Below are 27,309 nucleotides of genomic sequence, written 5' to 3' on the forward strand. Positions count from 1 at the left end.
CATAGAAGATATACGCTGAGCAAGTGGTTGGAGCGTAAAGGCGAGTTGAGACGGAGCTGACGGGGTTCAGGTGGCTATACTTGTAGATAGCATGGTCAGTGAAGCACAGACATCAGGCTCAGGTGGGGCTAAGACGTGGCTCAAGATCTGAGATTGGACAAGCAAGGCAACATTACATGAACAGTCCTGGTCAAAATTATTGGCACCCCTGAATTTAGAGTACATAATTGAGAATATCGTTAGAAAAAAATGCAAATTAACCAATTTTGTATAACCCGATTAGTTTAATAATATTCCCAATGTTACTGAACAAGTGAGGGGAAAAAAAAACTTGCACAGTAGTGAAGTAATACAAACACAAAATGTACCCTGGACACATTTATTGGCACCCTTGGTTTATATTTGGTTGCATAACCTTTGCCTACAATGAACACTAAAAGCTTCTTGTAGTCATCTAGAAGCTTATTTTACCTGTCTGTTGGTAGTTTTTGCCACTTCTCCATTGCTATACGTTCAAGCTCTTAAGTTTACAGGTCCCCCTTTTTTCAATGGCAGATTTCATCCCTCTCCAAAGGTTTTCATTGGGATTTAGGTCAGGACTCATTGCTGGCCAGATATAAATGTCCACCTTTTCCTTTTCAACAATCTTATCTTTTGTTCATTAACCTTGAATATTTTTTAAAAATTATTCTGAAAAAAAAAAAATTGGATCATTTACATTTGTGTCTGAAGATATTCTGAGTTATGTATTTGAAATTCAGGAGTTCCAATAATTTTGACCAGGACTGTATAAATAAGTGAAATCACAGTTGAGATTGCCTTATTGACTTCACCTCAGTGGTCTTAATCGATGGACTAATATCTGCCTGAACCACATTAGAGGATGGACAGCGAAGGTAGTATTTATGTCAGAGCCACAGCTGAACTAGGGACACTGGCTTCATCATGTTCATCTCATTGTTAATCACAATTGTCATTGTTGTCTTTCAAAACAGTCCCTGCCTCTTGATGGGATTTCTATCAGAATAGAAGAGAGAGAAAAGCGTGCCTTTGAGAGACAATCCAATTCAGCACTCTTCTACAGCTTTACTGTAACACTAATATAATCTCCCTCCTCACCCAAGCCCCGAATGCATCTCTCTGACAAAACAGTAATCAGTGCACAGTTTCCTCCGCATCGCATTCCTTTAATGGGATGTTAAAAACTGCGGCATGTTCATGACTGATCTCCAATTTCAGTTGGATGTTTCCAGTAGGCAGAACACAAACAGCAATTGAGGGGGGTTGTGCTGTCTGACAGCTTGGTCGTGTGTGTGCATGCGTGTGTCTTGGCATCCTGTTGCCTGTACTATGTTGACCTGCAGTTCATGTTTTGAAGTGAAGGTTGGTCATACCAGTGTATTCAGACATGTCGCAGCTTAGACGATGGGTGTAGGAAGAGGATAGTAACACTTTCATTGTCATTTGTCATGTTGATCTTTACCTCGAATTTTCCCAGCAACAGTTTGTGAGTTTTAAAAGTTAATGACTTTGAATCTTTCCCCTTCTTGATATTTAAATCCTGAAAGTTGGTTTAGATGAATAAACTGCTACATCTACATCAACCGTGTGATAGAGTTTGGTGAAGTAATTAAACTTTGAAGTATTTACTTTGGTGTGAGATGATCTCCTTACTCTGCTGTTAAGTGTTGAACAGGTTTGTCAGGTCATACTTGTTTCGTTGATATTGCGGTCTGAAATTATGTGCAAGATATTTGTACAAAACCAAGTAGGTATTAAATTGTTGTTTCTGTTGCTTGGACACCACAGACCTAATTTTGTGCAATGGAAAAAATAAATAGTGTAATTTTTATTTTATTTTGTTGTCAAAAATTGTTTGACCAGTGAAATCTGTGTCAGTTGAATAACGTAGATCAAGGGAGAGGAAATGGTTCGATTGTCATTGTTTGTCAACCTACCAAGTCCACATCCTTATTACATGAATGTTGTTGGAAACATTCCTTTGAGATTCTGATCCATGTTGACATATTTGCATCAAATCATTTCTGCAGATTTGTCAGCTGCACAATCATGCTGTGAATCTCCCTTTCGACCACATCCCAAAGATGTTTACTGGATTCAAATCTGGTGACTGGGGAGGCTGTTAAAGTACACTGAAGTCGTTGTCAGTTTGAGATTACTTTTGCTTTGTGACGTGGTGAGTTATCATGCTGGAAGTAGCCATTAGAAGATGGTAAACTGTGGTCAAACAGGGATGCACATGGTCAGCAACAATATACAGTTGGGCTGGATTGATAAACCCCACACCACCAGCATGAACTTTTGCCACAAAGCAGTTTCTGCCATAGATTCATGCCGTTGAGGCCAAATTCTGACCCTAGTCAGTTTTTCAGTTTTGTTGTTGACGTGCTGTGCATACTGAGATGCTTTTCTGCTCTCCACAGTTCTAAAGAGTGGTTATCTGAATTACCATAGCCTTTCTGATCTTAAAAAATCTAATGTTAGTTGGGCTCTATTACAACATCTTCACGTTGATTTTTCCTGCTTGGTCAGTCACCTTTTAACTACAAAAAGGGAGGGGAAACAATCTCACAAAGTGAGACTCACAGTTTTGTCATATTTGCTGTACTGTGACTATGCATTCAGTTTTCGAGTTAACCAAACAACTTTCATATCCACGCACAAAAGAATTTAACCTATTCACAAGTGTTTTAAATAAGAATAAAATAGTTTCACATCATGCTGAAAGAGGAGTCCATTTTTGTCTTTTGGACTTGTCAGAAAGTTGTTGTCTGTGGTGAAAGGGCATATGCAGGAGGAACAGTATCTGACAAGTAATAAAATGGAGTGCTCGCTACTAAATCCAAAGCTATGATTAAGGCCAAATTCTAATGCGTTTCATTTGCTGTTCATCTGACGGCTGTCTGTCTCCGGTCCTGTTCTGCCTCCAGTGTATTCTAGATGTTGCAGCTATGGAGTTCTTGAAAATGGGCCCACTCCACCACCTTCAATTCCAATCTCTGTCACATCACCTCTGTCTGATCGCCTGTGTGTGAAAGGCATTTGTTTGAAATTACATATTATTCTTCACACACATGCATGCACATACACTCACACACTCACACACACGCACACTTACACTTGAAAACAGCGAAGAAGTGAACAAAGAAATGAACCTGCAGCTGCCACATGGGGTGTTTACAGGAGGAAATGATGGAATGATTTTATAGTTGAGGTGTGAGCTTCTGAGAAGCACAGCTATTATACTGGTGGAAATAAAATGGCCCGAATAATGTCTACATGGAGAACAATGTAAGATAAGTACATTTTGCTGAATTCGGGTAATCTTGAGTTCTCTTTTGATTTGTCAGGGACCATTTTATAAGATGTTTTTTTTCTCATATGAACACTAACAATGAGGCAGATGTAGCTGCTATCATACAAAGCACACAGGTCAAGGGCATTGTTCAGTGACGGGAGGTTTTATTGTTTTTGTTCTCTCCCCATCCTCTCTGTACCTGCTGCTACTTCTTTATCTCAGCCTGTCTCAGTCTTATCTCCCGATAGCATCTACGTCCTTTATCTCCTGCATCTTATCTGTGGTGCCAGACATAAGGAGTGGCAATTCAAAAGAGAGAGAGACAAAGTAAGAGAGATCAAGGGAGAACAGGACTCACAGAATTAGGGAGAAGGGGAGAGATGTAGGATTAATGGTGTAAAATAGTAAGAAAGGGGAATATTCAAAGATTTTCTGTAGGTTCCATTAAATTTTTGTACTTTTGCAAAAAAGAGAACAAAGTTTGAAACTGTATCTTGTTAAACTGTCAATTATATAAGCCAATGGCCAAAAAAAAAGATCTTTTTGCAAAGATTTTGGCCGGGCGTTTATCTTCTATATCCCTTTGGGAAAACAACAATGCATCTTCACTGTCTTGCTTTGGGTATGTATCGATTTGCAGGGAGTGATAAAAGATGCAATCCTGCCTCTGTGCACAAACTCTGACACCAATCAGTGTCCTCCCAAAGCACTCACTTTGGCACTTAATTGATCCTAGTTTGCACAAACTGTCAAGTTTTGATAGATGATAAGCATTTGATTCAAGTCTGTCCAGTTTTAAAAGTTGAACGTCTCTGCTAGCCAGTTGAAGGAGTCAGCTGTTCTTCTAGGTGCTAATGGACTCTCTGGAGGTCTGGTTGCCCCTGGTTGTAAAAGTAATAACCTGTGGTAGCTGTCAAAATAGCTCTCTCCCTAAGGTTGCCATGGTGCGCTGTGAAGAGGAGAAGAAAAGGCAGGAAGGGGATAAAAAAAACAGTAAGAGGGATCATTTTCATTACAACCCTCAGTGTAGGTCTCTATAGCCTCTGGGATTCCTAGTAACAGATTTGGTGCTTGCGCTCTGGTCCCCTCTTGTTCCAATTATCAAACCCCTTTAGCTTCTATGCCCATGTGAGCAGCCCAAAGACATCATGTCTCATGAGTATCTGCTGTCACACAGCTGTAGGGCAACTGAGAGAAAGAATTACAAAAACTATAACTGAAATAACAATGCAGCTATTTTCATTTCCGACAGCAGCAACCAGTTTACCTGTTACCTGTACCTGACATTATTCCTAGATTAACAATGGATCATGTGGATTACTTATGTCAAAAATGGTGCTCCCAGAGAATTGGCCCTGAGATTTTACATTTTCAATAAGCTCGTCAGACTGTTTTGACGTCTTTTGGCTCATCTTTTTGATTTTATCTCACCACTCTCATAGTGTCACTTTTTTAGCCGCAACAGCAAGATTTTTTTCACGAAATGCCTTCATTAACCAACAGTACACTTTCTGTCTAGTTAGTGTCCTGACTGTTTTTTTTCTTATTACTTTATTGGGCAGTTTTCTCCTTTTCATTAGTTTAAAGAGACAGAAAATCAGGGAGAGAGGAGGGATGACATGCAGTAATAGGCCTCAGGTCGGACTTAAACCCGGTCCGCTGCAGTTGGAACTAAGCTATAATGCTATGTGCTCTACAAGTTGAGCCACCAGGGCGCCCAGAGACTAATTGGTTAAAGAATGATCTTCAGTTTTTTCCGCTGCCCTCAACTGACCAAAAAACAATTATTACAGGTTTAAGATCTCCCCTTACAGAAGGAATGAAAGGCTAAGGACACTACTGCATGTGGCGAGTAGTTTTGCTGATGACGTTTTTGTTTGATTGGGATGATTGACATGACTATCCATACAGTTGCGCCACTCAAGGATTTACCACACTAAAAACTACACAAGGGTGATTTCTCATGCAGAAAACTCAGACAGCAATAAAATATAAATTGACTCCAGGTCTGTACTATAAATACTTGCACAGTGGCACAAATCTGGGAGCAGTTATATATTTTTGCATAATTATGCACTTTCAACTCAATTGAATAGGACATTGTCAGATTAGCTCTTGGATTTAAATTCACAATCTTGCATATTTCCAATCTCAATAAGGAGCAGGGAAACACCACAACATGGTGTTTTGAACAAACTAGTCACAGTTATTTTTAAATCCACCCCCTGTGCAGACTTAAGCCCGTGGATATTCAGTGATAAACTGGTGAGTCAGCTGCACTGCTCTGGCCTCAACCCCCTCTTTTATTTTGGTTAGAATAACAGCTGAATAACTTCATTATGAACTCAGTCTGATAGAAAACTCTGCAACCTTTCAACTTAAACATTTTCAGACTATTGACAGTGTTTTCTTGAAGTAGCAAGTTCAGCTTCCTCTACAACTTACTCTCACACACCTGAGTGTTTATTAGACTTGGGACAGGATACAATATGACAATTGCCTGTATTGATGTTTTGGTGCTCCCATTATATCTGGGTTATTTGTAAGGCTCACCTGTTCTCCATGCCTCTTTATTTCCTACTTTTTCTCTTGTTCACTTGTTTCTCTTTGACATCCCTCCCTCCTCTTTCTCTCTCTCTCTCGCTCTCTCTCACACACACACAAACACACACACACACACACCCTTTCTTGTTGGCTCTCTCTGACCTCCCTCCCTCATTCTCCCTCTCTCCCTCTTGCTTGGCCACTGTCTCAGTTGCTCTGACCTCTCAATATCACACAAGCTGTCAGTGCCAAACTATGAATGTCCCTTGACACTTATGCGACTCAGACTCCCTTCGGCAATTCCATTTGCACAGAGCCAATTTCAATTTTTATAGTGGGTCGGGTGGGGGCTAGTGTAAAGCCTGCAGTCAGAATAAGCCAAAGTTGAAGACACAGAAACAAGCGCCCTAAGGGTGTGGGTGTGGGTGGGTGTGTGTGTGTGTGTGTGTGTGTGTGTGTGTGTGTGTGTGTGTGTGTGTGTGTCTTTGTTGGTTTCCTTTTTAAAAGGGGGTGTCTCACTCAACCATGGAAGCTAGCTGACCCCACCTTTTGGCAATTTTACCATCTGATCTAAACACTTACTATCGTTTTATTAGCTTGACAATTACAAATACTGACTTGTCAAGTGAATTCCATGAATATTTTTCTTAGATAAATCAGCATAATTCATAAAAAAAAATTCTGTTAGAGATAACATGATAGTAAAGACATGTGGCAGAGAGCTCACCCATAGGAGCACACAGTGTTTTTGTCCTAAAGAGCAGGCTTTCTTTCAGCACCATGGACAGCACCAAACACACCAGTCTGTGTGGGAGGCTGCCTGCTGCCCACATCAGTGTAACCATGCTAACGACCTCGCACACAAACTCACCATTCAAGTATGCACTATTTAATTTTTGGGGAAATATTGTTGGACTTGTGCAGAGCCGAGTTCCAAAATTAAAGCTCTAAAATGTTAAGAAAATATGGAAATATTTTCTGTCTACAATGTCATGCTGGTGCCCTCTGAGTGAATGCAGGGGTGGTGCATTTTTGGGGAATGCTTTATGAAGTCCAGTTCATGTGCCTCCAGGAGATGGGAGAGGAAAAGAGAGAATGTGTCATTGCACCGAGCTGTGCTCAAAAAGCAAAGCAACCCCCATCTTACCCTAGATTTTCTTCACACATGGTGTGACACATCAGCACATCTGGAAGCTGTCCTCTCATCTCTCAATTTGAACCTGTGGTACTTGGTGCAGTATAGATGGTACAAAGAGAGAGAAGAGAGAGGAAAATTTCCTTATTCTTTTGTTAATATTATATTGGCAACATGAACCTCTAAAATCACAGAATAAATGATCTACCGGTTATTTCAAATTGCTGTTCAATTGCACGGCTAAGATGTGAGCCTCTCAGCTGTTTTGCAGTTTTAGATATCTATTTATCTGTGAATGTGTGTATGTAAGTGCATGTGTATTTTTATGCGCATGTACAAAGTCCCATGGGATTGCCTACAGGGAGCTCACAGGCAGAGGATTTTAGGACTGAACAGCTGAGTGCGTACACACAGTCCAGGGAAATGACGCTTCAACAAGAAGAATTGTTCAATTTGTCCCAAGTGAAAAACAATATTCAAGATGAAGCATGCGTTTTTAGTTGTGCCACTGTCTTTTTGCTCTTGATTTTTCTTTCTCACAGGGCATGTAGCACCACTGGTGTTTCTTTGATGAGTTTGTTGACAATATGCTTTAAGAGCTCACCTTAAAGAGACAAAGCAATATCAAAGAGATTTTAGAAAGAAGGCATCTCAAAGAATTGTGTTCATTTTCTGCTCATCCAAGTATGGCCACGCTCTCTTAGAAACAAGCCTCTGAATGAATCAATGGAACAATAAATCAAAGAGCTCAAAAAGAAGAACAGACCACCTGTTGACTTTTCCTCAAATGACAAGGAAGCATCAGTTAACTTGCAACTCCTTTCCTTTGACTGGAAGGTTGTTTGAATCTCACATTTATGGAATAAACCAATAGTGCTAAAGTATGCTGCAGATGCTGTGCAACCAATTACCCAAACAGCGTCTATTCAAGTCTGACAATATCCAGTCGCTCTTTGAAAACAACTCATATTCAAACATTTTAATGACCCCCAAAACCAATTTAATGTGTCGGCAAAATTCAGTAGGTAAACAACGCACCTTCTACCCCCAAAAAAATAAAAGAAAAAATGAATCGACACTTTTTGCAGTCCCCGAATGTGAGAAAAGAAGGTATTCATTGAGAATAATTAAACCATTGCTGTCTGTCACTGCAGGGAGTTTTTACATCTGCTAGGCAAAATCAGTTTTTCTTGAGCTTTTAAGAAATGACTGAAGGTGTTGTATTAATGCACCATCACTAATAGGAATGATTTTCCCTGAAGAAGACTTGGCTGCTCAGTGATTGAACCCTCAACTGAATACAAATAAGTAGTGTGCATCATTCATAAAGGGACCCTCAGGCATCCCTGGTTGTACAGGAAAAGGCACAAACACTGATACAACTCTGAGTGTTCTCAGAAGAATACATGGCACCTCAAAGTAAACTTAACTGCTCCTGGTTAAAAGTATTTTGTGCATGTATAATTAGTTTTAAAGAAAGAAAGCTATGGAAGTCTTAGTTGGATTAGTTACTACTCATCCGACTCAGGCCACAGAAACTGATCCTTTCTGATATAAAAAAGATTGTTTCCATACTCCCTTTCTACATAAACAGTATTAGGCTGGGTACACACACTGCAGATATTTGAAGAGTGATATTATGAATAATAGAATAATGAAGAGTGAAAGGCCTATTAATAGCTAGTTTCGAAACCTTATTAATCAGGTGCCTGTAATGAGTGTTTTTTTCTCACCGATTCCTTTCTCTTTTTTAAGTAACATATGAGCTCAGACACATACATGATCATTCATACAAAACACCTTAATGCAAATAACCCATATGTGCACACAGAAGCATGAACCTGGATAAGCTGTCAGTTTGGTGCTTTCTAACTAAGAAGACTTCTTTGGGGCACTGAGAGGAGACTTTTTCCCAAGAGCAGCGTATCCCTTAATCACCCTTCTCTGTGGAGTGTCTTCACTCCTGCCTGAACCCTGGCCTCTCGTTTTCTCTGCAGCAACAGAGACGAGATGAGAGGGAGAATTAGTACCATGGCAGGGGCTGATTATTAGAGAGCCTTTGCTCAAAGCCTTCCTCATACCAAAAACAAGCTAGGCCAAGTGGAGGTAGTGATGACTTAACCCGGATTAGCTCTTCATGCTCATCCAGGGCCTATGCATGCCAGTTAGAAAGCTATTTTTGTACAAATTTTGATTTGGCATTTCCATGAATAATAGACAGACTAAATATGCAGTTGTCTTGTCGTCTTTCCTTTTATAATGGATGTGTTAAAAATGTGCTACATGCCTTTGAAATTACAAATCACCTAACACTAATGAAATTTAAAAAATATAGCTTCATTCTTCTGAAAAGGTAGTTGTTCTACCTTTACCAGGCTCAAACACAAACTAACATGAAACGCTCTCTAATGAGACCATAGTCCTAAATTATACATATATAAAAAATAATCTGAGCTCATTCATTCAATGAAGACTGAGAGTTTAAAGCTCCAAATGTCAGTGAGTGGACCTTTGTGTTCAGATTGTTACTGTTCCCAAAGGCCAAGAATGAACATCCATTCCTCTCTGAATTATACATGTCAGTAGTATTATTTAGAGCAGGGCTCTCAACCTTTTTTGTCCACGTTATTTAGCCCTCGTACCCTATAATTGACACTATTCATCTCTCATCTCTTATCCACCAGTGTCTTTCATCACTCATGATTCTTTTATTTTATGTTTTTTCTGTGACATTTTGCAGGTTAACCCGAACTCTTAAGTGCTGCTGTTGATTGAAAAGTGCCCCTGAACTTCACTATTTTGTTCATCATGGAGACAAAGGATCTGTCTTACTCACTTTCTAAGCTTCCTGCCACAGCAGATCCATACTCCAACTCCTCTCCCAAAATATTTTACAAATGACAACAAGGCACTATTGAACTTATTACAGAAAACCTGTGGTGCAGGTTATATTTTCTTGCTATTTTCTTGCTTTATTAGCTTTAACATAGCATTACTGTATTCTGTATTACTGTATTATAAGTATCCACTCTGCAGCTGTATTTGTATTTAACCCATCAATCTGTTCAGCTTGGTTCGTAACTTATAATATGATTTTGATGATGCATAAATTCAAGAGTGTCAGTTCAATTTCCATTTCATTTGAATTTCCATGGTCTGAATGTTGTCATTTTCCCTTTTTTGAATGCCAATTCAGTTATTATGGCTTCGTATTTCAGTGTCTGCTTTTGTTAAAAGTCTTAATAGATGCTGGCAAGTTCATATCTCACCAAAATGCACCTGCTGCGTGGGAAAGGTATTTTTATATCGTCAGAAGAAATGTCTGAAATTTTTACACTGTTAACATGTCTTTTGTGAACATGACCCCCAGCTGTGTCTGTTGTGTAGAAGTTGTTGTATTGAATATTCCCTGCAACCATAAGTCAGGACTTATTCAGCACTGCAGCTAATTAGACTATAATGGGAGGCTTTTTGTTGTTGGTTGAGCTGGAGGGAAGAAAGGCCAGTGATTGTTGCAAAGTGACAAGTGAATCATAGCTAACTGCCTTCACTGGTATTATTTCTCAGCTCCACTCCAATCGGTGCAGACAGAGCAGACTAATGGATTTGACTCTGAAATAATTGACAACTGACAGTTAATGGCTATTTGTTGACCTTCAGTCAGAAACTACACATTCACTGTGGTGAGAGAGTGACTTTGCAGACCTCACGCTGTAATAATTTATGGATTTGTTTGACCTTCACCAGTGGGTTTGGTGACTCTTTTCCTTCCTGTTGATGCCATAGGAATGATATCCTGTTGAATGTAATCCATCTGTCTCTGTGGTGGTGGGGGGGTGGGGGGGTGCTGGTCAGGTGCATATCTAGCAGATATGAGGTGGGAGGAGGGGCAACGGAGCTTTATCCGGCTCACCTTTACTGACCGGTGTAATAAGATTACCTGCTTTGCACGTCATGGCCACAGAGAGAGACAGAGAGAGAGAGAGAGAGAGAGAGAAAGAGAGAGAGATGGAGAGGGGGTGGGGGGAGCCTTGAACAGGGCTGCACCCTGCAGTTTGCTCGCATTAGACCCGGGATACAGTCCTCCGGTAAAGTGTTGCTGCTTCTTGCTGTGTCGGGCTAAAGACTCTGGGGCAGCAGAGTACTGATGTGCCCGTGTGAGCAGGCTGTAGCTGCCCTGCCAGCCGGTATCTGTGGCTCCGCTGCCCGCCTAAAAGGATTTTTGTTGAGTGCTTCTGGAGCCAAAACATGGTAAGACGTTATTTTAGTTCTCTGGACGACTATCGTTATTACTCGTACGCGCATTACTCACTATATGTGATACGCACACGTAACCCCCATCAATGCTGTCACTGAGTAATTGTCTCTTTGACCGCGAAACAGGCGCTTGTTGAGGGAGGCTTGCATTGCCAACATTTTCACCGTATCATGTCGATTCCCTGCCGTGAAATGAGTAATCCATTGGCAAGGCGCAGTGTTTCACCTCAACTCTGCCCTGATCTGGGCTGCTAATCTCTGGAGGGTGAAGTTTTCAAACACTGACTGAGCGCATCAGCGTTCACTTTGGATTATCTGAGGATGAGATCCCATTAATGCATGTGGTTGAACGTAAAAATGCAGTTATGGGTTTGTCAGACCTCGGAGATTCTAACGCTGACTGCCTCTGTTTTTTTTATTCGTTTTTCAAAAAAAACACATTTCAATCAGCTTTTGATTTGTATTTGAGCTGAAATAATTTATTTCTTTGGTGAGGAAACCTAATGAATGTATCAGTTGACTGGCTGAGCGTCGACAGCTGCATTTGTTATTAGTTGACTTTGTATCCCGCCTCTTATGCATATCAACCACAGCACTTTACGGAGAGCACGATTGCCACGCAATAACTACCCTCGCGAGTGTGAGCAGTATGGCGCTGCAGGAGGTAATGCATGCCCCCTCAAAACTTCCTTCACTGGCGCTCTCCTTTCACAGGCTCTCAGCAGCACATTAAAGAGAGACGTTACAAGGTTGATTTGCTCCTGAAATGTGCTCTTTTTAGACTTTTGAAACCTGAATGTCACAATGGAGACAAGTGGTTCACTTGGCTTTTGGGACCCTACAGGTGTCTGAGATGAATTGGAAGCAGAAACATTATTTCTTTTCCATGCCAAAATAGTATGATAATATTGCACCTATACCTTATGATTTAATGTTGTTGTCCATTTTGGTATTAACACTGTGCCACAAACAGCTGTAGAGCCCTGCAGAGCAATCATGTTTAAAGCAAGTTCATTTGACCGTGACAGTTTGGACTCTCTTGAGACTTCACGTTCCCATTAACTAAACATCCGTGCTAACAGAAAAATCCTACAACTATCAGCCCATAGGGTATTCATTAATTAATAACATTAGTGGTAAGTAGTTAATAACATTAATGGCAGCTGCACTCCATTTAGGTGTCAGTTCTAGTGGCTTGTCCAACAGTGACACTTAAATGAAATGGACCTCATTATTAATGTTATGAGTGACATCTGAGCTTCTCTTGCTATTACTACAAGTAGAAAAGTTTTCTTGGTGGACAGTGCTATCAGGTGACTTTTGCTACTGTAAGATAAAAGGTATAAAAGCGCCATAGGAGGCTGGTAGGTGGACCTTGAGTGAAGATTTTTCTGCCAATCTACTTTAATATTAGTGCTGTGCAATTTTTTTCAAGTGGCCCTTTTAGCTATTCACACCAGTGTAGAAAGGTCAGAAGTAAGGACTTGTTGGAAAACTGCAGATGAGTTGATGCTTTAACATTTGTGGAACAATCCACAGGTTGTCTAGATGCTTCATTATAAACTAACAGGCATCGCTACGCTGATTAGTAATTAGACACCTGTCCCTGGATGTTAGACAGTCAGCTTCAAATGGCTTCTGCACCATATGTTCACATGTGTGTCAGCATGCATGTGTCCCTTTTTTTTTCAGTGCACCTTGTCATTTAGAAGCACATCTGTAATGTTATTTAAGATTAACTAGTTGATTAATCTGTCGATTACTCTTTCTAGTAAAAAATTCACTTCAGTGCCCAAGGTGATGGCTGCAACTATCAGTCCAAAACCCACAGATATTCAGTTTATCCTGAAAAGCTGAAAACACTGCAGCAAATTCTCACATTGAAGGAGCCAGAACTGAGGGATGTTTGGCATTTTTGCTTGAAGAATTTCTTTTTTACACTTTTTCAATTACTTAATCAATTAGAGTAGTTGCTGATTCATTTTTATCTCAAAGAGTTTCATATCTAAAGCCTTGATAGAAAACTCCATTTCGACCCCTCCTGTTGCATTGTAGTTACCATAGACTGTACAAAAGAATGGATGTAGTATCTGTAACATCTGTAGGTTTGTGAGCGGAGGTTTTAAAACTGGGTTCACAGCCATTTTCAAAATGGCCACCAAGACAAGTATTAGATGGTGTGGAATTCGCATTAAGATCCTGAACTTTCTTTGAGTATTTTTTCAGGCCATTAGAAGAACTACATATGAAGGTACTTTGGCACTGCAGCTTTGGTATTTGCAGTTTGATAAATGTGAGGTCTTTACCACTGGTATGAGCTTCAAGACTGGTAAAAGATATATGCCATTTTTACTGTCATGATGGAAGACAGGCAGCTCGAGGCATCCTCTCTTTAAGTATTAATAGGGCGAACTAAAAAGACTATAAAAAAAGTGGACCAGAGGGGATAAATTAGGCAGTGGTGAATTACCGTTCGAAGTAATGGAGTCCCTTGTTCACACCAAAGCATAGAGAGGAAAGCCTGCAGGGTGTGGCATATACAGGTGGTAGTCTAAAAGAGACTAATCATCTCACTTTGTTGCAGGCCTCAACTAGACATAGCAGGTTGTATCAGATGGGGCTGGCTTGTAAGGGAACTGGATGGCTTCCCGTGTTATTCCACCTCAGCATTATCTTTCAGTATTGAAATACAATGCTTAGCAGTCAACAATGACACAGCTCAAGCCACCTCATGCTCCTATCGCTTTGGGTGAGCAGTTTGCTTTCATTTAGTCTTCACCTCTTCATTATATGCGCTCACACCAGGTGTGTGTGTGTGCGCGCGCGCGTACGTGATAAAACGGTAATTAACAAAGCCTGCAACACTCCCATGACTGACTAATCTTGTCTGTTGCATCAGCGCTTCTCACAAGAAGCATTCTGGTGGTGTAACAAATAAGAGTGTACTAATTTTGCAGCCCTTGAGCAATAAAGGCAGAAAACAATCCTGGGAGTTAAAATATGGGATAATTTTAGGCTTATTGTATTGTTTAATGCTAAAATGTGTAACATAAGGCACTGCGAGATAAAGGAAGAGTGATATTCTCTGCAGTGTTTCTACTCTAAACATTTTGAAGTCACAATCACATGATTTTGCAGAGGGCTTTCAATTTGAAGTGAAGGATACAGGACTTGGAGACACACCCATGCACCCAACAAGAGGGAGAGATGAGAAATAACAGAAATGACAGAAAGGAGAAATAAGATTGGAAAGATGCACAGGTTGACTAAGGTCCGACGCTAATACTCTTTAGCAAGGCAGTATAGAAAACAGCAGCTGCAGTTACTCATTTTAGCCGGTGCTGAGCAGCCCTCTGTCTGGTTAAAATAACAAATGATACCAGTGGTACGTTGTATCAGCTGTCACTAACTAATGTTAGTAATGTTCTGTTCATAACTTGATGTAAGGACTAAATTAAACTTAGCTGTTGTCGGTTTGTGTGCTCGCTACACACCGTTAAGCACTTGTCAAAGATGGTTTGTGAGGTTCCACTCTCTCACATCACTGTACAACCACAGATGAAGAGTGTTTCCTTCGTTCATAGAAACAGAGTGAGATGTCTTCTTTACATCCATATCACTGCTAGGGGGCATTCTCCCAGCTGAACTTTCTGTCTTATCATATCAGTGATTTAAGCTTAAAAACTATAGTTTTGAACCATGACCTTCTGTATTTGTTTAGTATCAGTATCAACATTGTGATGTCTGTCATAATTACATAAGTATTAAATAAACCCAGAAAGAAAAAATATTAAATGAATAGTGTACATTTTGATAAATATTTGATTATTAATTGATTAATATTGACATTTTGATTGGGGGGGCTGCCCCACCTCCCCCAGCTCCCGTAGCTCCCCCAGCTGCTTAAAAATCCTAGAGAAAACACTGAGACATTGCATTTGTCTGTCTTTGGATATGTTCCAGCTTCCCTCCCCTGTCTTTCTCACTCACCTTCAAGCTCATTGGTTAAATGTTTAAAAATGGATCAGGAGGGTGTATTTGCATTTAAAAATACAAATACAAAAACACACGAAGGAAAGCACAAACATTCATTATCTGCTTTCTTAGAGCAGCATTAACTTTGGCTTGATATTATCCAGATCTGTCAAACACATTGAAACACCAAGATTAAACCAAAAAGCAGGCAAGACTTTAAGGTCAGGGAAGTAATTAGATAAAGGGTGACAGGTCAGCACTATAGAGCACTTTTAGAATTTTTGCTCTCAGGTTTCAAAGAGTGAAAAGACAGGATGAGTTACAAAATGGGATTTCATCATAGGATAAAGAATATTTTCCCCACAGTGCATTACTAACATAACTTACTTATCATTCAGCAAATATGACTTTATTCATATGCACAATGGACACCTCAGGGTAACCATTTCAATATTATTTGATAAGAGACTCGTGGGTAGTGATGCCTGAAATGATTTGGGCCCAAGTGCACAGGAAGAGGAGCAGTTGTGAAACGCTTTTTCTTTCTTTTCACCTTCCTCCTGGTGTTTTCATTTCCAATGATGCTCTTTCACAGATTCAGAGGAGATGCTGTAGGTTGCAAGCCTGTGTTATGACTTACCGCCTTCCCGCTCTCTGTTTCCATGTGGGGGAGGGTGGGTTTTGCTCAGCAAGAACACCATTATCAGATCAGCAGCTCAGTGTCAGATATCAGAGGTAATAAACTCTATTTCATCGTCGTCCCCTGTAGTGGAGTGAAACGTGCGAATGGGAACCATTAGTACTGAACCCGTATCACAGGCTGCAGTGGACATAGAAATGAGTCAAAGACACAGGTATGGTGCAAGAGATTGACAGATGATCTGATGTCTGCATCAGGGGAATGGTGTCAGTGTAGTTTGAAGTTTGATATAATCACACTAATCTTGAGTGGTGGATCTTTTCCTTTTCATCAATCAGTCTCAAATCGTCTGCATCTCTGCCCTCTTATTGCTCCCCTAATCACTGTCAATTATGAATTTGTCAAAAGTTTTGCATGTCAGTCTACTTATTATATGTGAAAAACAAATGAACTATTTCAATATATGTGCAATGTGATTGTTCTGCATTCAGTGCTTACTTTACCAGTGTCTTTGCTGTCAGTTCTTTGTTCAAATCCTCATCTCACCTCTGCAATTCCAGTTGGGCGATGTCCACTGAATTGGTGCATGACAATATCCACAGTAAAATGTCGCGATGGACGATGATGTACACAAGGTGGTGTTTTCTGAACAGACAGAAAGCCCAAAGCAATTCATACAAATGAAAAGCAATCTGAAATGAAATTGAAAAAAAAAAAGAATTTTCCACAACATAATCATAATGAGAAAAGTATTTTTCCTGTCTCATTCAGATGTTGACAGTCAGATCCCTTGTTTGGTATTTCACTGGTTTATCCACATTAGGTCTTTGACATTTAACTGGCATGATGTCCATGTACGACAACAGAGTGGCATTCTGTGTTACTTTATCCATTATGGAATAAAACATTTGGTTTATCAGCAATAACTCCCTGGTACAGTGCAGATGCCTGACAAACTTTGGGGTTCACCATCATGATAACTGTCAGCTATCAGTCTAGTGAGAGCTTAAACAAAGGCAGTATTTCAAGGATAAAATGCATATGTAGGTATGGATGCTCTTAAAACAAATTAGCATAAGGAATGTTGGGACAGTAAGTCGCAGTTAATAAGCTTACAGAGACTTGAGGTATTGTATAGAAGCCAAGCAGTAAAGCCAGTGAAGCATTGGATTTCATACTCTTCCTTAATTAACTGTAGATCACGTATCACGTATCATCATTGTAACTAGCTAGTCAACATTTGTTTATTTTTTTCCTGTCATGAAAGGTATTTAGTGGCACTGCCGCTGGGACACTATGTGCTGTTAGCTAAAACCTGCTTGAAGAAAAATGATATGTATCTTGGCCTTTGACCAGTTTACTTTGTAATGGGAAGTTTATTGAAAAAGTAAAAAAAAAAAATCTGAAGCAATAAGACTCAATTTGAAAGTTGAATTTAGGGCATTTGCAATATTTATTTGTTTATTGTGACTTGAGTCTGACTGGGTGTGTTCCAGCTGTGAGCTCTTGACTAGAGGGTGGCTGGCATTACATCTGTGGTGCCTGTCACCACAGCAGAAATTCCCTTGAGCCATGCTTTAAACACTGTGGTACACTGCAGCAGTGCAAACAACAGTGTAGACCAAACTTTCTGAAAGTTATACTCTGCCATGTTTCTCACCATTACTGTCTAATACACAACATTGCTACTGATGCATTTACACACCATTTATTCACCCCCAGAATTGTAAGAATGTGTGAATTAGCTGGAAACATCATTTTCAACCGAATTTATCTTGCGTATACAATGATGACAAGTTGAAATATACTGCTTGTCCTGGTTAAAGTACATACTAGAGATTAAGTGACATGCACATACATTACACAGTGTTGTTTGCCTTTAATTTATAAAACTATAAATATGAGTAGCGACCACAAACTTTATCTCAGAAATCACTTGATTTAAAACTATAGTATTACATTTAAGCGTGTCATGTTGTGAATGGAAAGGAATCCCCTGTGGAGATGTCACTTGTTAACCTCCCACATAGATCCTTACTCTGACCAGACTGTTTGATGTAAAAAAAATTCTAACTAAATGCCTAAATATTGTCACATTATCATTCCTAACATTGTACCCAAATGTCCCTTACTTAACACCATCTACCCGTATGCCAAAATTTTGTATGTTCAATGGCTAGTATCACTATATGAATTCAGTTTCTTTCCTACCATGTGATAGGTTGCTTAATAGACATTGTAGTGGTTTGGCTGACTCTTTCTAATCAACTGCTTTCTGATGTAGACTATTGTATTAGAATGTTTTAGTGCTTCAGTATCTTCAGTACATGGGGCTGAGGTCAAAGATGCGCTTTGGGTTTAGGCTTTCAGATAGTCCCTGACTGTGGTTCTACTGCTTTTTAAAGAATCACTGACATATTCACCTGAATGCTACTCAGGGCTGTGTTGGCTCATAAAAGACCAATTTCAATAAAAAAAGGAGTGCACTCTGTCTTTTATATCAGTCATTATAGTTAAAGACAACCAAAAGCCAGTGTGCTAAATTTGTAGGCTAACGTCATTACTGCTCAGTCTTTCAAAAGTACGCTGACTTTTTAAATGAATATTTTCACACTGTCATGAATTTGGTGTCGAGAATCATGGAATTTCATTGGTATTATTGCCAACTACAAAATTACTGGTATCGTGACATCCTTACATTGCAGCCAAGTGGCAGATAGCAATGCATAGTAGCTCAATCATTAGTTATTGTATATTCCAAGTCCTCTGAACCCTTCCTCAAGCACACTGTATTCATTTACTTAAACATCTCTTTATGTTTTTCTTTTTTCAGCTGCATTGTTCATCCTGATGAATACACAAAAGTGACCACATGCTTTATAATTCTAAACATTCCCTTTTTGGATTTTATTTTTCTGTGGAGGGATTAGTCCTTCCGTTATGTGTGAAAGGTTCAAGACAAACCCCGTGACAACCGCAGCCATTAGCAGGCTGCGATTAGCAGGGGTAAAAGTCACCCACTGAGGTGAAAGATTTTCAAAAAGTCAAAAACATTCTTTTGTTTGGCAACAGCTGCGTGTGTTTAAGACCATGTGGCTAAGTGGTTCCTATTGTGCAGAGCAGTGTGCCTTGTGACATGGATAGGGCATTGTTGATGCTAAGCAGGCAGTGCAGAGTGGTCGGGGCACCCACATGGACTGAGCTCAGCGAGGGTTTAGAGATTTAGAATGCGGTCATGAGATGACTAAGGCATTAGGATTAGAACCTCTGAGATCTGTGCCTCACCCGCTCTGAATTAGACAAAATTAGAGGTTTAGCAGACCACCAGGCTCTGTTGACATTAGATGCAGCTGAATGCATTATCTACTCACTGCACTGCATGTAGGTTTACTTCTCAGCTTCCTGTTATGGGTTATTCAAAAATAATTGAGAAAAAGATATGGTCATTTAAGTATGATATATGTACTAGGGCCGAGTGGTTTCTGCGTTTGCTCCAATTATGGTTCATTGTAAGTTTTTCCTTTTTAATTTATTCAACAAAACAAAAATAATATATTCTTGACATCAACAGAAGATTGTAGTGCATCCCACTGCTGTTCATCCGTATCATGCTGACTTTCTGCTGCCTCCCCCTCAGCTGCTCCTTCATGTCCTGCAGCCATCACTTTCTCCTGACACTACATGATACAGTGGCATGAAAACCACTAGGCCATTACTACTTACCATGTTATCCTGCTTACTTTATAACATGTAATAACCTGTCAAAATGTATTGTATGTATGTATGTATTGTAATTATATGGTTGTACCCCTTTTCTGGTTGCATCTCTCACTAATGCCTTTATTCCACATCATTAAAACACAGTAGTGTACAATCAGCTGCCCTAACATGTGATTATGACAAAAATACTGTACATTTTCCAGCTGGCCTGACATTTTCCAGGGGATACCTGCTTGTTACTTTGACGTACCATTGGTATAGCCAGCCGTAATAGTGTTATGCTTCACCAAGGAGTGAATACATGCATTTCCACTGCAGCCACAACAGTGGATAAACAACCCCATGGTATCTTTGTCCTGTTTGGCAGCATGACTTATTGGAGTCCAACCTTGGACGGTGTCCTCCTTCAAACTAAAGCTCTGCCTTATGCTAAACTGGCTCAGTATCTGTGTGGCTGTGCTGATGACCGTAGCGAAAGTGTAGTTTTTAAAGTTCGCAGTGCTTGCAACTTGATTCTAACAGAATCACTGGTTTGGAGATTATTTTCATGCCTATGTTGCTACAGTATATATGCTTTATGTGCTCCTTCACATTAAAAGCTTTTCAACTGCTAACCAGTCAGAGGTTTTCATTGTGAAGCGGGTAGCTTCAGTGTATTTGTCACCCAGTTAGAAGGGCTTTGTTATTGTTTAATAAAAACTGGTGTACACAACAAGAGGTGGACATATTTGGTGCATTTTAGTCAGGTGAAAGGTTTACGCTGTGTCTTTGCACCGAGGATGTTTTAGTGGTGTCTTCCAGTCGTCCAGCTCACGCTCATTTGATGGAATATGCTTCAATTTTAATTAGTCCAGGTCTATTTTCCTTTATTGTACATGCGTAACTACAGTGATTGCATGTTATAAGTGCTTCCAAAACACAAGTGACTAACACTTCAATACAGTGCCTGAGTGGCTCTTGTGTAAACCTTCACAGAGCTAGAGCATTTGTCAGTGAGGCTCACCAGTGTAGACAACTTTGAAATATTCTTGGATACTGCTCATCATCACCACATCTTTACTTATTGATTAAGTATTTCTAATGACGTAGGATACGCAATTATGTGTTGCGGTATGCAACAGTCATGATAACCACTGGAGCCCTCATTTCCTCTTAGTTTTTCTGTTGTCAAATGTATATTTGTCTGTAAAAGTACATTGCATAAACAAGTGCACAGAGTTTATCATGTTAAAACAATCCCAGTCCATCACAATAATCATGAGAGCACTCAGGGCCCACATTAAATCTTTCATTTGCTAGTAGCAACTCTGCAAAAGCAAATAATGGCGTTTATACATCTTCCCATTAGGGTCAGACTTTTCAGCAGAAATACCCAGGCTAAACAACCCAAACTTTATGGCTGTGTTTAGCATCAGCACAAGTCAGCTAAGCACAGTTCTTCACAGGGAATATGATAAAATGCACTTTGTGACACAGGTGGGATGAAAGAAAAAATTATATAATTAGGGAAACCGAATGAACATTAACTGCGTAATAGCTTTTCATTTCTGTGTCAAGTGCACATTGAGATCACTGCTCGCACTGAGGGCTACTCTCTCCCACAGCCACATGCACAGAATGAGCACTCACTCAGGAATCACTCATAATGGCAGTTACATCATCCTGCAGAGGGAAGCACCTGCAGTGTTAGTGACTGAACACCAGCAATATATTGAATTTTAGAGCAATGTGATGAGGTTGTTAGAAATTTTTAAACATTTTAATTAAATGCTTTGTTTGTTTAGCATGAGTTTGTAGAACTATGTGACTAATTTTGGTAATGACAGGCCCCTGTATGATATGTTGTCATGTTGATATATCTCTTAGCCCCAGTCTTTCTAATTGTGTTCGTCTCTGCCATTAAGCAATACGTTTAAAATAAAATTGTCAGTAAACAGCATTCTAGGAACTTCCTGCTTTCCTAATTTGTCAGACTATAATGAAAGATCAGAGCAGGCTGAAATGCAGGCAGTGATCGCTCAGAAGCTTGAACCAAATTGAAATCTGTGAGGGAGAGAGTTGCAAGTAGCCAAAGTAGACGTTTGCCAAAAGACATTACTGACTGAAGTTATTTACTTTTGTTCTATAAGGTGAACCATTTGAGTTGCACTGTTTCATAGGAAGTAAAACTGAGACTTTGATAGGAGAAATCTGTAAAAAATGTTAATTTTTTGCCATTTACTGTTAAATAGGCTGGTATCATGGCTTAGAAAATGGAAAAAAGCTAATGAGGTGTAAAACCCATTTTTCATTTCACTGTGACTTTAAGAGCAAATTAAAAAGCAGTTTCCTAAATGGCAGCGAGTGAAGGCTCTACTCACCAGGAACTGGATCCTTTTTGCCGAGTCATCCTTTTAGTTCTCTTTGGTTCAAATATCACTGATCAGTTAAATTAGCAAACACAAGCATGGCGTGTGCAGTTTACTAATATCGAGTCTAGTTTGAACAATTAATTCTCGTAGTTAACTAAGATTGGCTGGTACAGCTGAAAGTATGGTGGCGTGTCTGGCCCAGCAGTGCAGAGCACGTCCTCTAAGCCTCCTTGTCTCAGTGATCAAATACCTCAGAGTAATCAGTTAATGAATTGCTTTGATATCTATGAACTGGTGTAGGTGGGTTCTATAGATAAACACAGGAGAACAGACTGATAAGGTTTTAGTAGCAGCTGCTTGCCTGGATGTTTAGCCTGATCTTTCTGTGTAGTGTTTGAACGTATCTGTAGCTGGGCTTGAGCCATGTGCTGGCCGGCCTTAAAGCCACCACTGATTACATCTCACAGTAGGTAATGAATAGCTCTGCACTGGTTCTAGCACACCTAATCCAACTGACTCCACATTTGCTTTAGTTAATAATCATACAGTTGGCTTTTTGTGAACTTTTGTGAATACGTACGCACGTGTGTGTCCGTGTGTGATCTTAAAGTGGTATCACACTTGTTTACACTCCTTAGTTTTATGGTACATGTCAGCATTGAGCAGTTGGTGTTATGTTACTGTGACAGGTATATGACGTGCTTGATTTTCAGGCTGTTGCGATCAACTTTCAGGTGAGACATTACACACCTATGATGTTATCTGTTGAGACTTTTTGGTCATTTACCATCAGCAATGGTGGCCTAACCCCACTGTTACTACTGTGTAAAAAATCCTAGAGGAAACACTGAGTTAATCACAGGGTTGATGGTTCAATTCCCAGCCCCTCTTGTCCACATGTTGAGAGGCCAGACACTGAACCCCACATTGCCCTCAGGGGTCAGGCTAAATGCAGCCAGCTAGCATTTATCTGAATTGAAGTCCTAATCACACATAAGCCGGGCTGAAGCTGCACCATGCTGAACTGTGTGAAATTCTTTAAAGTTGAAACAGTCAATTAATCGATCAGTTGTTCAACAGAAAGATAATCAGCAACTATATAATTGATTAAATGTGTTTTGAAGCTAAGATGCAAAAATTGTTTTGTTCCATGTTCTTCACTGTGTGGATTTACTGCTTTTCTGTGTTTTATATCATTATAAACTGAATGTGTCTCGGTTTTGGACTGGAGGTCGGAAAAAGACTAAACTTTCGTAGGTCGATCATTAGTTTTAAAAGATGGTGGTAATGTTGCTAGAATATTAAGGATGTTTACTATTAACAGCGATTAATACCACCCTCCATGAAAGCAAGACTTTTGGAATGGTTTGATGTTGCAGAATAGTTCTACAATGTGCTTCATTTTTTTATGATTTGTGACTAATTGACAAATAGTGGTAGCTACAGTGGCCTCATTATTTAATGACACATTTTCCTGTATTATCGTTGTGATTAAATGTATAGCTATGAAATCACAGCATGAAAATTGCATTGATATTTTCTAGGAGGTAATTTGTGGTTGAAAGTGAAGGAGATGTTACAGTACATTTAACATTGCCATCTACTGCATTAAAAAGCTCAGAGCTTGGCAAAGCTTTTGGAAAAATCATCAGACATTACAACAACACACAGCATATTATGTAAGCATATTTTACAGAGTAAAACCCTGTCTGTTGAGTAAGGAAATTCTTCTTTTCAGGATGTCTGGAATTATGCAGAACATCTCTGCTGTGGCTCTGTGCCAACTCGGCCAGTCTGGACAGATGAGAGTCTGAACATGTCTTGTGGCTGTGGATACATGAATGCATTTGGTAATGGGTGAAATATGTGAGAAGTACAACATGGGTGGACACTGGGTGAAGTTGGTGCAAACTGAGAGTCCCCTCGCAATGGCAGGAGGGTTGACAAGCATGTTAGTAAGTACATAAAATGTTGCAAACTACACACAGGAAGCATCAGTTTTCTTGCTGAATGGATAGAGTGCTTAGTCACCCAGCCAGCCAATCAAATGCTTTTAATCTTATGAAATAATCCAAAAACCCATTTGCTTCCCTGCCTCGGCCCCTTTCTCCTTACTCCAAGCTTTTATTCTCGTGTGTTGTTCAGGGTTCAGGGTCTATTAAACATTTTTAATTGATCAGTGTTTCCAGTTTCCAATCCAGTTCCAATCTATTGTTTATTTTATCTTATTGTCTTCTGTGTAAATGTAAAATGACAAAGCATGTGGCCTGTAGGTGTTTTAAATTCGAATATGACAGGACAGTCTGCTGCTATTGTAATTCAAATTGGGATGTGATAAGGTTGTAAACACGGTGATTAAACAAATACTCCTTGTGTTGCAGTTTATTTAAGCACTCTGGCATAATTGAGTAAAATAACATTCACTGATACCTAATTTATGAACCCATGTGCTGCTGGCGTCTCCCTGTTTTTATTACTTAGATCTTAGTATAATTTATAGTGCATTGTTTTTCATTCAGTCACTTGATCAATCGGATGACATGGCTCTGTGCGGTAAACAGAGATGGGGAGGATCCGCTCAAGATGTAAATCTGGTGCTTCTGCTACACTGATGAGTCCAAAATTTTCATTACCTGCACTAAGGGGAGGAGGCTGATAAACGTATGAGACTGATGAGGATGCCAAATCACTTGAGAAATGACTGTTTTCTCCAGTCACCATATGAGGCCTTTTGTTACTGAAAGTACAGCACGGGGATTCAAAGGAACTCAGTGTCACCACCTACTTTCACAACCTTGATAAACTTATTGTACCATAGCTACGCATCTCAGTTTAAGTTTGGTAGTACGGTGTTTAGACTTGATGTTTTAAAGTTTAAAACTAATAATTTGCAGAACAAAACAAACAGAAAATGTGTAGCTGCTGCAACAAAAAATCCTAATGTTTTCACTCAATGGTTTATTGTTCCATCTGTAGGTTGGATCATTTTAAACCATTAAAGCTGGCACATCTACAGTGCTTTTGACACTGTACTTACTGTGCTGTTGACACTCTACTTACTGTGCTGTTGACAAATGTTATTACAGTAACTTGTTGGGCTGCACCTGCCCTGAAGGACAAAGACGACAAAGTCAAACGCACAGCAGAGGCAACACACTGGCACAATGTGTTAGTATTTACTAGGGTGGCAATTAAGTTATTGTCATTATAGACTACTCGGTCCATTATTTTAATAATTAATTCTATAAAGATGTCAGAAGGTAGTGACAAATGCCCATCACAGTTCTACAGACTCCAAGGTGACATCCTCAAATATCTTTTTTTAGCCTGACTAACAGTCCAAAACACAAAGACAGTTTACAATGATATAGAATGGAGTGAAACAGCAAATTCTCACTTTGAAGTAGGTGGAATTTGAGATTATTTTTTCCTTTGCCCTAAATATCCTGTTTGATTATTTTATGTCTTTTAATTTTTCAAATATTTGCTATATCACTCTGCATGTCCATCACTAAATATCCATGTTAATACGGTGATAATGATTTCACCCATATATCCCAGCACTCGTATTTACACTGTAGTGAAATAAGTAACAGTCAGAGATTGTTAGAGTGTGGCATGTCAGTCAGATTATGTCAGTTAATCTTGGCTTCTCTTCCTCTAGTCCATTTTGTTCTGCTACAGTGGATGAGTGTGCTGTTACATATTTAACAGACACTGGTGGTAGAGTGACCCACTCAAAACTCCTCCACTGTCAGCTATCAAAGCAAGGCGGCATCCACACCTCTACTTAACAGCTGGAAAACAACAGTGAGGTGTCATTATTTCACTGCTTGAGTGGTCACCATCTCAGATCCACATTCTCTGTCTGGCAATTTCAGGTGTTTTGTAGAGTTGAATAGATGTATTTTGAGAAAACAATTCATGGGGACAGCGCAGCACTACACTGTTTGATGCAGTCTGCACATGAGAGATATGCATTTTGCTGCTGATTATGTAGAGGTCCCGTCTCTGCAGAGGTCCAGACCGACTCTTTAGTACATTAGCTTTTACCTTATAAAATGTCTTTACCCTTCCTGCAATTTATTGTTTCATGTTTCAGTGAAAACTGGGTTTAACTTAATTATTTTGTCAATATAAATTCAAAAGACTCAAAAGCTGTACAAATTGAAAAATAACTTGGAATTAACTTTTTGAAATTAGAAACCAGCCAAAAGAAAATTAAAAGTTTTTAAGCCATAAATATAATTATTTCTCACACACTTCATTCATCTTCATGAGTCAAAGCCGGTCTTTTCACTTCTGAGAATAATAGCACTGCCGTTAGCAGGGAATTGGGCATGAAGGTGAAACCTTGCTGGTCATGGTGCTTTGCTCAGATAGCATCCTCTGGTCCTATGAACAACAGCCGAAGTAACAACCCTTCCTTTTACTAGGCTACTGACTCAACATCCTATGAACTGAAAGTGAGTTGTGACTTCTGAGTGGTTTTATCTGCTCCAAACACTGAAGCAAACATGTAAAGACTTTTCTTCTAACAAAGCTGCCAAGAAAACAAGTTCACTTCTGGGTGGTATACTGAGAAATTGAACATTGAATTGATTTTTTTTTCTGTTTCTTCAAGCTGCTTCTAGCAGCTAATGACTACCACAAATTAGCAATTGATTGGGACCTTTTTTGTCACTTTTTACCAAACCCATGTCCAAATCTCCCATGAGGCTCCTGTGTGACTATTTGGCATTAACTGTCACTGTACTATTAAGTCTGAATATTTAAGAAGTTATCAATACTCATTTCCACTTGGAGCAGTACATCATTAATAACATCATGTTTCCTGCTTTTGCTGACATGTTTGGCTTTAAAGCGTTAATAAAAGTTGTGTTTTGTAATATCCTGACATCTCTGACAGCCTGTCAACACCAAAGCACATGAACAGGAAGAGGTGGAAAAAGAACTCGATGCCGGATGAGAGGCGATCGAAGAAACACAGACAGCAGAAGAAAGAGAGACAAGCTGCATTTTTTTTTTTTTTCTTCTTCCAGGGAGTGCAAAGCCCCTGCACTTAGGGGATAAAGAACTGCATCTTCACTCTCAGTGTAATCCATAACTGTGATTGCTTCATTCACCTCTCCTTACCTTACCTTGAACACCGTCTGCTCCTTCTTGTCCACCCTCTGTGTCTTAAGTTTAAGCACTTTTCCCCTGTTCTGCTGAAGAGATATGAGGGCAGAGATACTGTATAAACATATAGGTGTATTCTTTTGGCAGAATCAAGTTGGAGGGAGTTGTGGTTGGATTGCAGGTACATGATATGCAGCAACATAGAGCAGAGTGGAACTGAACTGTCGCCGTTAGCCTTTCACCAAAG

General features: G+C 39.6%; 1 protein-coding gene across 4 annotated transcripts in view; it reads left to right on the forward strand.

Annotated features, from left to right (window-relative positions):
- pcdh15a (protocadherin-related 15a) overlaps nucleotides 1-27,309 on the forward strand; it is a 198,451-nt gene that overhangs the window by 30,162 nt on the left and 140,980 nt on the right. For 2 of the 4 annotated variants that reach the window (XM_056396134.1, XM_056396136.1), the window contains exon 1: nucleotides 11,038-11,249. The exons of the other annotated variants lie outside the window; for them this stretch is intronic. The gene's annotated coding sequence lies outside the window, so the exon portion shown is untranslated. Of the gene's footprint in view, nucleotides 1-11,037; nucleotides 11,250-27,309 lie in introns of those variants that run through there. 4 annotated transcript variants of the gene reach the window in all.

This window comes from Seriola aureovittata, chromosome 14 (assembly GCF_021018895.1).
Source record: "Seriola aureovittata isolate HTS-2021-v1 ecotype China chromosome 14, ASM2101889v1, whole genome shotgun sequence".
Classification (NCBI taxonomy): Eukaryota; Metazoa; Chordata; class Actinopteri; order Carangiformes; family Carangidae; genus Seriola; species Seriola aureovittata.